This window comes from Daktulosphaira vitifoliae, unplaced genomic scaffold (assembly GCF_025091365.1).
Source record: "Daktulosphaira vitifoliae isolate Bord-2020 unplaced genomic scaffold, ASM2509136v1 Scaffold_5, whole genome shotgun sequence".
In the NCBI taxonomy this organism is placed as follows: domain Eukaryota; kingdom Metazoa; phylum Arthropoda; class Insecta; order Hemiptera; family Phylloxeridae; genus Daktulosphaira; species Daktulosphaira vitifoliae.
The window spans coordinates 24,966,923-24,980,282 of NW_026099576.1; the positions used below are offsets into that span (position 1 = coordinate 24,966,923).

Sequence of the window (13,360 nt, forward strand, 5' to 3'; positions counted from 1 at the left end):
CCAATAATAATCAATAATTTTTTTTTGTCAAAAAAAATTCTTTAAGAGAACATTATTTTGTTGATGCTAATATTACGAATAATATTAAATAATATGAAAAATACAAATACTATTTACCAAAATACAATTCTATGAGTACAGACAAATCTTATTTTTTAAATAATTATTTTGTAAAGTATTTATAAATTCATTGTCTATATTTATGTCATTAAAATATAAGTTTCTAAAACTTTTTCTACTTTGTCAACTATAAGATCCATTTTATCATTAAATTTTTTATATAATTATTTACTATCTTTTAATAAGTTATCAGAATTTTTTCTGGGGTATTAAGAAGATTAGAGACTGATTCTGGACTAGACACATATAAACCTAAACGTGTTCTAACTTTAATATATCAATATGTTATTGGACAATTCCTTTAAAATTAAATCTTTTTCTACTAAGGTTAAATTACTGTCTGTTTTCTAATTGTATAATATCTTTGTAAAATCTAACTAATCTATCTCTTAACTCATCTATTTTACCTGCATTAATTAACTTAAAATTATCTCATATATTTCTGCAAAAATATTATAATTAATTTAATTTAAATTAACTCAAATTTTTTATTAAAAATATATTTTAATAGATATATTTAGTTGTTTAATTACTTTGATATCATTCATATCTCATTATTAATTTATATGTACACAAAAATGTTTCATTTATAATATGACAAAAATGATTAAATTTAATTTTAATTAACATTTTATATTTATTCATTTACATTGTGGATAACATTATAAAAAAAGATCTAATTCTGAATATACACGATCTCCACTGTTTCTTAGTAAATTTTAATACATTCGAAATAATAGCCTTGCAAAATTTTAATAATTTTTCATTATTATGAATGACGTCAAACGAAAATTAATCTATTTCTATTTTAAAAATTCTCCCTTTATATAATTTAAATATGTCTCACATGGTTTTAAGGACCATTTTTACAAAATTTTTAGTAATTTAGTATAAAAATAATTCAAACCGGAGTTAATATTATTTCTCATTACAACATAATAATAACTAAACTGAAAATCCAAAATAATTATTCAATGTGTAATCTTAATAAGTGGCCTAAAACACGGACCGTCCAGTCCGTGGGGCGGACAGTCAGGAGCCACAGTTATAATGTATAATAACTACTGTTGCCCGTCTGCTACGCCTTGTAATCTGACTTCCAGAATCTGTATATTGTCAATATAATAACTGCCGACGCATAAGCCATTACCCGTCCGCTGCGGCGTGTACTCCTCACTGTTGCATAACAGCGATCGTCCGACCACCACTAAATAGAAATTTGGAGCTACCCGAATATTATCAACAAAGTAAAGATAACAATCGCACTGCGGCTGCTGACGCCCATTGCTGAATCATCCTTGTTGTAACAAGTTGTTTGTTCATTCTAGCTTCATAAAAGCAATCATAAGTCCACTTATTAATTTTTTCATAGCACTCCTTTACACCGCAGTTCAAAATTTTATTTTCCCAACGATTTAAATACTCCTTTTTTTTCAACAAAGTACATCCGTTGTAATGTTTTTAAGCCCCAATTAGAGTGTTCTCTAGCAATCTGAACAATTTTAAACTTGGTTTTAATCGATATGAATGCCTTTTTTTTAATGGAGATTTCAATTTATCGGAACTAATTATAAAGTTGTTGAACTAGAGCTCTTAACTGCCTCATCTAAAAACGATTCTTCGGATTATTCACAGCTTAAAAAATATTCTTTATCTTCCTTAAATTCATAGTCATTTAATACATTAATTATTGATATGGCCATAATTCATCCATTATTTTTGGAAAAATTTTTATCAACTGTTGAAGATAAATAATTTGAATCTATCAATATTTGGCGATAAATTTCGAAAGCATTAGCAGCGTTCTGTTTTTCATGTGAACATCAAAACACCTCGTTCATACATTCCTCACTAATAATGGCAATTGTGTATGGTTGTATTAGTTCACACATGCAAAAATTTTAAATATACAAAAAAATTAAATTAAAAATTGCTTATAAATTTGACCTGTTGTATTCTAAAGCTCGTGTAAATGATGCACTGACGTTTTTTAACACAAATTATCTAATTAATAATGTATATTATTAAATAAAATTATCTATTAACTGTAGGTATTATTAGATTTTTAAAGATAATACCAATCAAAATTGTATTTAATGAGTCTGGGGAATCAATTTCGAGATTAATAAATAGGTATAAACTTGTTTTCACACTACAGACTATTATAGTCTTATTTGTTTGGGTTACAAAGTTCAAACCCCCTTCTTCAAGCTATCTTTTTTTAAATAAAATTAAAAATATTATTAATTTAAAAACTATAAAATATTAAATTCAAAAGCCACAAAAAATCACTGAAAAGTCAGTAATTGACTTTTAAGTCAGTAATTAGAAGGATTTTGTAATTACTTAGTCAATATGCGAAACTCTAATTGAAGATTTGAAATAGGCGCGAAAATTGGTTTAGCAATGTATATTTTGATCTCTGATGAAAATTCCTTGTAGACCAATAAGAAACAATTTTTTTTTTTAAGTATTACATCAAGTCCTTTAACTTTTATATATGTTTGCCATAAAAGTAATATATACTTTATAATTTCTCCATAAAAATTATAATACTTATTATTAAATATCAATTTCATACTACGGTGAATTGCTTTAATATAATGTAGACATTAGATTTGTAACTGAAATTAAATTTAAAACAAATTAAACTAATTTACATATGATAAAAATGGCAATGCTAAAAAGCAAAATTTATTTTATTTAACTCACTCAAGTTGTTTTGAGATCTTTGCATTTATTTGCTATTCAATTATTTTTCACAATATTGTCATGGTAATAGCAAAATCATTATTAAATCATTTTTATTTCTTAATATAATTAGAATATTAATTTTTTGATATCGAAATATCTTACTTACAGCTGTAAACTTAAAAGTACTGACAACAGCAGGTATCAAAACTAAAAACTGAAATAAAATTAAAAACAACAAATTTAGAATTAGATTAAGTATGAAGAAGTAACTAAAAACAAAATTTACAATAGGAAAAAAAAAAAATTTTTAAATTTATAGTTGGCAACTTACTTAACAAGTCATAATAATTATAATTTCTGAAAATGTTCATATATTTTTACAGAGTGCTTGTAGCCATTTTGTACAATAAAATTAAGTTTATTTCAATCCAATCATGCTTAATGAAATATTAATTCAATTATCAAAATAGTTGCATAATATTTTCTTAATATCTACAATGAAATATAAACACAATCATAAATAAAGTTATTTTTATTAAATAGAAAATTAATATTCAGTAGCTAGTCCATACAATTTTTTAATTAAGTATATGCTTTGGGTAATTATTATTTTTTGCCTAAAGTTGAAAATGTATTATTTGATTATGCCTTAATCTTTTATTTAAAAAAAGTGAAGAAATTTTAAATTGATTAATGTAATAAAAATTCTGAGTATATATTTTATTATAAATAAAATTATTATTTTTTATTTCAATTACTAAATATTTCACTTTTTCCCATACTCCAATTATGTAATTTCACAATTATTGTCATACACAAATTAGACTCATACAACATTTCATTTAAAATCACTGCCAGAGTTAAAACTACAAATTAAAAATCAAATTTGATTAAAATTAAATACTAATTTTAACTTATATTTCAATTAAGTCATAGTTCAATTTTCATACAACTGAAAAAATAAAATACTTATAAATATGATTGATGCATACACATTAAACTTAAGTTTTTAACAACTCTATTTTTTTTTACATCTAAGCTAATTCCTAAAATCAAATTTGTTTCTTTAACTAGAAAAATTAATATGTTTAACAAAACAATTGAAATTTAGTATACTTAAAAAAATTTCTTTAAATTTAACTGAGATTACATTTTTTTTTTTGATAAAATTTTAAAATCAGTTTTAAAATTACATTCATTTCAATTTAGCAATTCATAATAATTATAATTTCTGCAAATTATCATATATTTTTACAGAGTACTTGTAGTTGCTTTGTTGTATAAAATTAAGCTTATCCAATCATTGCATTCAAAATAATGTTTTATTTTATAATAATTGCAGTTATACAAAATCTAATAATTGCTAGACATGTATAATATTTTATTATCATCCATACCTAAATAAATTGTTAACTAATAAAGAAAATGTATTTATAATAGTTAAGCTAGACGTTAGTTTACAAAATTATTATATAAAATATACCAATATTGTTTAATATATTATACTCATTAATAATATTTGGGTAATAGGTTCATAGATGGAAAATAATTAATAAAAAAATCAAGATTACAATGATCATTTTGATGTAATATAAGCAAAAAAAAAGATCATCAACTTATACTTTTAAAGCCCTTAGTTTCCCCTAAATCAGACCCTAATTATACTGCACATCTATTATCACATTATGTGTACTTACTTTTTAAGTAATAAAACACACTACAGCAAAATTCATTTTTCTCAAAGAGAAAAAAGATTGGTTTTCATTAATTTAGGTATAACTTCTTAGCAATTTTGTCTTTTAGCAGAGACATGTCCAAAAATGTAAATATCTTCTTAAGTAATTTGTTTCATAAATTTTCCAGAATAAATAATTTTACTTGTGGCTATATAATATAAAAAAAAATGATCAATATATAAGCTTTGTGTTCGTAATCCATTGTACTTACCTATTATTTGACATTTTTTTACTTAAATGACCTCAATAAACTTTCAAATATAATTTATTAATTGTAATGATATATAAATAAAATAATTAATAATTAATACGTTAACTTATAATTAATATACAAAAACGTTAGATCACGCCAGTTTATATACAGATGTCGAGTTAATTTATTACTCAATTCAGTTTTCTAAGGCTACGTTAAAGCTTATTGAATAATGAACAAGAATCTTTAATCAAGCGGGATTGTAGTAACGCGGCGAATTAGTATTTAACTCAATTCAGTTTGAGGTTATGCTACAACTTTAAATAAGTATCCGTCAACAAAAATAAAGATCACTCTGTCTAAGCAATGATTTCGATAACATTATCGTAGTATTCGATTATTTTAATAGTCACTATAAATTATAGTATTACAGTCTATAATACGCGAAGGGTTGGTTTTTCAAATAAATTGATTCTTTAGTTTTACAGATTGCCTTACAAACCGATGGACTGTGCTATAATAATATAGTTAAGTCCCGATTTGAATCTATTATTATTATCTCTCAATTAGTGCATTGTACATTATTATTGCTATCTCACTTGTCATATCTTGGTCAATAAAAATTAGTTACACCATAGAAAAATAGTAACTTCTGTATTCAAAACATTAAAATAACAATAGAAATTTAATCCAAAATCATTTAACTTTAACAAACTGTAACAGACAAACGGTTGATCGAAAAAAAAAATTATAATAACGAAATTGTTTGTATTTTTTTTTTTTCAATCATAACAAATTCAAAATAAGGATTTTCATTTAAGAAAATTCAAGTTAATGTTTTTTAACCTTGAAGGAATGAACAAAATCATGTTTTTACTACATATTATTGTAGAGTTTTTTGAATCAAACAATATTTTTCTTACCAAAAATTTTCAATTGTTACCGAGAAAATGAGTGTCTTATTCTTAATAAATCACTCTGTGTATATTTATAGTTATGAGCTAACGGTTCCAGACTCGTTACAGAGTTCATCTTCCGAGCGATAGTTACATTATCGTGGTCGTAACTATACTGTGTGCTTTGCTTGATTATGGTATGTTTTTATGTCAGTTGATAACTGATAACATCGATGTTGTTTATCTGTTGTTTTTGACAATTGTCAATTTGTTGTTTACATCCGGGTTTTGTTTTTATTGTTGTTTACAACATTCAGCTCTTCTATTTCTACACCGGCAATTTTCTGTAAATTGTAGTTTTTCACACATTAAGTTATTTATTAAGTATGATAGGTAATCGAGTCTTGCTAAAAATGTCCAGAAAATTACATTATAGAAGATGGATAGACTAAATAAAATATCTTAATGTGTGAAAAAACTACAATTAAATAACAGAAAATTGCCAGTGTAGAAAAAGAAGAGTTAAATGCCAAGAATGTCATAAACAACAACAAAAACCGGATGTAAACAACAAACTGACATACAACAGATAAACAACATCGATGTTATCAATTATCAGCTCATATAAATACATACCGTAAACAAGCTAAGCCGACAGTATAGTTACAACCAAGAGCCTGTAACTATCGATCTGAAGATAGACTCTGCAACGAGTCTGGAACCATCTGATCATTACTGAAAACGTGGGTACATCCGTAAAAATTTCAAGCAGTAGAAGATATATAAATATATATATATATTAATAGAAAGTTTTACCACATTTCTTTATCAATCACTTTTCCCCAAAAATTTTCTTTAATTATGAGAGCTGAAGCCACCACAGCGCTTTCATGATAACTACGCTAATGATCATAATTCTATAATATAATAATTTTTTAATATTATTTATTGTCCTCTCAGCTAAAAAATGTTAAGATTTTCATTTTCTATGGTGACCCAGTGTGGTCACCTAGGAAATAGTAGTTTCAGAAACAAAATTCTTGTATGAGAGGACGAAAATGTGTATAACTCGACAGTATTGAATCGAACCGATCGATCAATAAAGGCCTCCGAGTCAATATTAAAGGTTATACTTTATTAAATAACTAAGTTTTAGAGCACAATTAATAATATATTAAAATTGTTTTTTAAGAAGAAAAATTTATTAAACTCATATTTTATTGTTTTTTTTTTTTTTGCACATATTTGCATTATATTTGGCTATTTTTAGTGCATATAATTATGTATTCTAATTATAATTAATTAAATAATATTCACAGTAATTCGTCCCTTCAAGCATAAAAAACTTTAATTTTCTTTATTGGAAGAGAATTCTTATTTTTAAATTGTTGATTTAACTATTGTTGAACAACTATTAACAGAAAAATAGTTCACCGGTAAAAATGATGATAAGAATAAAATAATTTTCAATTTTTTTTCAATCATTAAAGAAAATTAAAGTTAAGGTATTTTATTATTTATGAGATGAAGAAAAATAATTAAAAAACGTAATATTGAAACCAAATAACATTTTCCTATGAGAAGATTAAAAATTTTCAATAGTGTCCAAGAAAATCATTTGTAGTTCCTGCTTACTTCTGATATATTCAAATGACATATTAATTTAAAAAATAAAATATATAGAATGGTTAAATATTTATCGATATACTGATTATCAATGCACTACTATTTAACAATATTAGAAAAGGAAAAAGTTCGATTAAATAAAAAGTAGATAATCTATATCGGGATATTTGGGTAAGTATTTTAACCAGTGGTTCTCAAGCTTCTATTTGTAAACAGGTATAAACTATTGGTTTGGCGGAAATGAAAAACTGACCTTATTCAGATTTGGCGGGAACGATTAACGCCCAACGACAATCCGCCGCAAATATATCACTGACTATATGAAGTTTGTGGTGTATTTGCTATTCAGAATGTTCAGTAAGTAAAGAAACAGATCAATTATTAAAAACAATGAGAGCAATAGAAACCCAGTTGCTTATTTACTGAACACCTATACAGACTACATATAATCTTAAAACATGAGTAGAAGTCTTCTTCGCTACACTTTATGACAAGCATCGTTCTAATATCGCTTATTTTTTCTCACACGTCGTCAACCAACTACGCTATTGGAAACTGGTTAACTAATTCGATCTTGTGCATTATTCTTGTTTTTCCTTTTTGTGTGTTATATTTGTTAGTGAGAATAAACAGCTCTACGTCAATTTTTAATCTTGAAATATTGTGTCACTTACATTTATTCCGTGTCGGTTTTACATGGCACCCCTAATAATATGTATTTATGAGCAGTAAATAAATATATAATATTCAGGGCTATACGCTTTTATATATTTTGAAAGATCCTAAGCTTTTGCAACTTGGGATTATACAGTAACGTAAAAATATTTTTATTTTTTAACCTCTGTAATCACATCCAAAACTAAGAGTGATAGATTTACCATTGACCACTAAGTTTTTCCTAAAATAATAATAACCTTGAAAATATTTTTTTGGCTTTGATATAATTAATATAATATTAATTTATAAGCAGTTAAATAAATTATAGATCCGTTCTTTATCCTTTATAATATTACTAGTTTTTATTTTTAATTAGCTTAAAAAATAGACACTATTTAATTAAGTAAATGACTGAACGATAACAATTTTTGGACCAGTACTTTGTAACTTATTTAAATATTTATACATAGGCGAGTAAAAGTACGCGTCCGAAAATGTGTAATGATAAAATCCAATGACTTTTATACCACAAGAGAGCTATTGTAGAATACTAAATTAAAAACTAAACAATAAATTGGCAGTAAATTTATTAATTATTAAGAATAGATGGATAGATATTTGAGGAAATAAATACTGAAGTAAATTAACACTGAGGCGTTAATTTTCTCAAATATCTTGGAGTTTTCAAAATATTTTTTCCATTGCTGAAAACAGTTTATTGAAATTTGATTTAATTATTTGAATTTGTCGCCAATTTGTTATGAAGTTTTTAATTTATTGCTCTAATATATTTGTGATTGGTTATGACTATTTTTATCATTAAATGTTAAGTACTGGTCCAATGATTATTACTTACCAGTAATTTTTTTAATTAGATCATTTTCTATTATATAATTAAGTTAAAAATTTATGTTTCCATCTAAAAAAAATAAAGTTGGTACTCTTATAAGGTATAAAAGATGAACCTAAAAAGTATTTAACTATTTCTAAATTGCAAGATCTATAGTACTGAACAAAGCCAAAAAATATGAATCACTCTATAAATCTAATTAAATGAAATCTTTAAAAATTTTTTGTAATAATTCAAGCAATTTTTAATCAACAGTTTTATACATTTATGAAGTTCATAAATAAAAAAATTAATAATATTTTTAAATTTTCAATTAAAAATTATTGGAATGCATAACTCATTAAATTATTATAAATATAATCTCAAATAAAATGTAAAAAGAAAATTTAAAAGTTCTATCATACATAATAAATATTTTTGCAAATAAAATATTTTTATTTGTTACATTTTAAGATAAAAATGTAATACTTATATTATAAATATAATTTTTGAATCAGAACTTCGGAAATTATTACTATTTTTATATTAAACGGGTTAAAATACGCTGCCAAAATATGTCTAATTATAAAAATATTTATACTAATACACACTATGAGAGAGCAATTGTAGAATATTAAATTTAAAACTTAAATATAAATTAATTTAAGGAAATTAATATCAAAGTCAATCAAGTTAAGTAATAAGAACGAAAAATTCAAATAATCAGATGAAAATAGTGTCATTAATGTGTAGTACAATGAATATATTGTATGAGAGAACGTGACTTGACGTCCGATTGTAAGACTGAAAAAATTCTATATTACTCAATAGTCACTCGGTTGGGTTGTTTCGTGTCCCGTTATATAGAAATTAGTTCTTAACAAACTGGCAACGTTGATTCCGTAAGTCTGTATAAATAAAAGTGGCAGAGCGTTACATGCGTTCTTAACACTTATGAACACCACGTTGCCAGTTCCCCTATTAACTCATTTATCATTGGTATTTGTTGCCGTTATGAAAATATTTGTTCTGTCTGCTGAAGACGGTTGTTTGTTTTGTTGTTCAACTATACTAAAATTATTGCTATTAATAGACTGTCCCGTTGGGTTATTTTTCTATTCCTTATGTATGCCCATTAGTATTGTAAATAAATTGTATTTATAAATGTATGTTGTTTATTATGAGAGCTTAATCACTATCGGTATAAATTATTCAAGCACCACTTTAACTACATTATAGTTATTCTTTTTTTTTAGAAATGTTTGTAATACTTGATAGAAATTTTCTTATTAAATTTAATTTAAGACTAAAAATATGTTGTAATATAAATTACAAAATATTAATTTATACGGTTATGCACTGTAAAAAATTATAATTTTTAATTTAAAACTATAAACAATTATTTACAAAACTGTGAACTATAGTCTATAGCCTATACTACTACACTAACATGGGGTATAGTAATAATCTTAGAAATATTTTATTTGGCTTTGTTTAGCACTATTTATCTTTCAATTTATATATGATTAAATACTTAGTTCATCATTTATCACTTAAGGGATACAATTAATTTTTTTTTTAATGGCATATACATTTTTAACTAACTTATAAAATAGAAAATATTCTAATCTAAAAAATGAGTGGTCGATAATAACTACTAGATAAGGAATTTGGAAGTTATTAGTATTTTTATCAGATTATAGGCAGATTGAAATGCACGGCTGTGTAATGTCTAATGATAAAAATGGTCATTAATAAATTGAAAATTACATAACAATAGAAACAAATGAATTATTTATATGTTATTACGATAAACAGATATTTGAGATAATGAGTACAGAAGTCAATCGTCACAAGTAGTAAGGTTAATAAATTCAAATAATCAAAATGAACAAAATAAAATTGTCATAAATATATAGCACAAAGAATATATTGCATGAGAGAACGTGACTTAGGGGCCGAATGGTAAGATACAAAAAAAAAATCCTAGATTACTGAATAGTCAGTCAGTTGCGTTCGTTCGTGTCCCGTGGATGAGATTTTAGTTCATAAGCAAACTGGCAACGTTGCTTCCATAAGTCTGTATACTTATAGGGGACAGAGCTTTGAAATCTATCTTAAGGCTTATGAATTCTACACGCTGCGTGTTAAATTACAATTTATTTCAATTTGTCGCCGTTTTTAAAATATTTGTTCCCGTCTGCTGAAAACGATTGTTTGAATTTGTCGCCCAATTCTACTAAAATTATTGCTGTTAATAGACCGTCCGGTTGAGTTATTTTCTATTTGTTATTCATTACCAATAAGATTTGTAAATAAAATGAATGCTGTTTATTATGAGGGCTTAGTCAATATCGGTATAAATTATTCAAGCACCATTTTTACTACATTAAAATTATTCTTTTTTAGCAGAAATATTTATTATGTTTGATAGAAGTTTTATTTTTTATAATCTATTTAAGATTATATGTGTAATGTATATTTATAATAATTGATTATGCACTACAATAACTTTTAATATAAAATTTAAAATCATATTTTTTTTTTCAAAATTTTAAACTTAAGAAATGAATAAAATTGTTATATAAAAATTGTGTGAAATATTACTAAACATATTAGAGCAATAAGTTGAATTTAAATAATAATTGACGATAAATTTATTAATTTTTTTTTTTATTCAAAGCACAGCTATTTGAGAAAATGAATACAGAAGTCAATCGAGTCAATAAGTACAACAAATTCAAATAACGGATCATAATGATATAATATAGTTAATACACTGCAAAAGAGAACGTGACTCGGCGGCTTAATGACAAGATAGAAAGATCCTGTATTGTTTAATAATCACTCAGTTGCGTGTCCTGGGGTATAGTAATAATCTTAGAAATATTTTTTTTTTACTTTGTTGAGTACTATTTATCTCAATTTATAAATGATTAAATACTTTTAAGATTCGTTCTTTATCCCTTATAAGAATACCAACTTTTTTTTTTAGCTGACAATATAGATTTTTAACTTACTTATAAAAAGACGATGGTTTAATTTTAAAAAAAACACTAGTCGATCATACATATACGAGTACTTCGGAAATTATTACAATTTTTATGTTTAGGCGGATAAAATGCACAGGCGTGAAAAGTCTAATTATAAAAATAGTCATATCCAATACTTATGTATCTGTAAGAACACAATTTTAGATTAATAAATTTAAAACTTTACAACGAATTGGAGACAAATGTATTGATTATTTTTAATTTGACGGACAGGTATTTGAGAAAATGAATACTGAGTCTTACAAGAAGTAAGTGCGACAAATTCAAATTACCGGTCGAACAAACTATCATAAGGGTATGTTACAGCAGCGTCGTCGTACGGTCCCGCCGCCGCGGGAGGCGGCCGCCTACTCCAATCATGTCGCGCGTTGCCCTTCACCGAGTGACGTCGGCGGGCCGACACGTTTACTTTGAACAAATTAGAGTGCTCAAAACAGACTCGAATCTGGCGGCGTCGCGGCTCCGGCCGCGCCGCCGTATTACAGTGAACATATTGTTCGACAGAGCGTAATTTGGCTGTCGAATGGCAAGATAAACGGCTCTTATGAAAAAGTTTATAAGCAAACTGGCAACGTCGAAATAATAAGTGTAAGACGTTTTTAACGCTCTGTCACTTTTAATCGTATAGGTTTATCAAAGCAGCGTTGCCGGTTTGCTTATAACATATCATTTATTTGAATTTGACGCTTTCACTTACGACCTGATTGATTTCAATATTCATTTTCTCATATGTCTGACCATGGAATTTATGAATGAATTTGTCGCCGTTTTTAAAATATTTGTTCTCGTCTGCTGAAAACGATTGTTTGAATTTATCGCTCAACTCTACTAACATTATTGCTATTAATACACCGTCCGGTTGAGTTATTTTTCTATTTGTTATTTATTGCACATTAGATTTGTAAATAAATTATATTTATAAAATGAATGCTGTTTATTATGTCGGCTTATACAATTTTTGGTACAAATTATTCAAGCATCATTTTTACTACATTAAAGTTATTCTTTTTTTAGCAGAAAATTGTCATTATTGACAGAAATTTAAAATTTTCTTTTTGTATTTTATTTATGATTAATGTATAATGTAAGACATAATAATTTAGTCAGTATGAATTCCAATAATTTGTAATTGAAAATTAAAAAATATTAACTATTTTTTAAATTATGAACTTTATAAATATATAAAACTGTTACATAATAATTGAGTGTAATATTACTAAAGATTATTTTTAATATTGTTCAATTAGATTTTAGAGTGATTGATTTATCATTGACCAATAAATTTTTCCTAAACTAATCATTTTAAAAATATTTTGTGCTCCTTATTAACTTACATTTTATTTGAATTTGTCGCTCAACTATACTAAAATTATTGCTGTTAATAAACCGTCCGGTTGAGTTGATTTTCTAATTGATATTTATTGCCCATTAGTATTGTAAATAAATTGTATTTATGAAATGTATATTGTTTATTATGTCGGCTTAGACAATTTTTGGTACAAATTATTCAAGCACCATTTTTACTATATTAAAATTATTCTTTTTTAGCAGAAATA

The 13,360-nt window shown here is 25.3% G+C and overlaps 1 long non-coding RNA gene across 7 annotated transcripts; it reads right to left on the minus strand.

The window, feature by feature from the left end:
* Positions 1–7: 7 nt before the first annotated feature.
* On the minus strand, positions 8–11,995 carry LOC126907328 (uncharacterized). Of its 7 annotated transcripts, XR_007704476.1 has the most exons (7): positions 11,772–11,995; positions 5,667–8,163; positions 4,762–4,801; positions 4,512–4,698; positions 3,146–3,306; positions 2,833–3,028; positions 8–2,744 (listed from the first exon to the last, which is right to left on the minus strand). It is a non-coding gene; the product is annotated as an uncharacterized LOC126907328 (long non-coding RNA). The 7 variants fall into 7 exon arrangements; XR_007704478.1 differs by lacking the exon at positions 4,762–4,801 and having other exon boundaries at positions 7,940–8,163; XR_007704477.1 differs by lacking the exon at positions 4,762–4,801.
* Between the last annotated feature and the right edge of the window lie 1,365 nt (positions 11,996–13,360).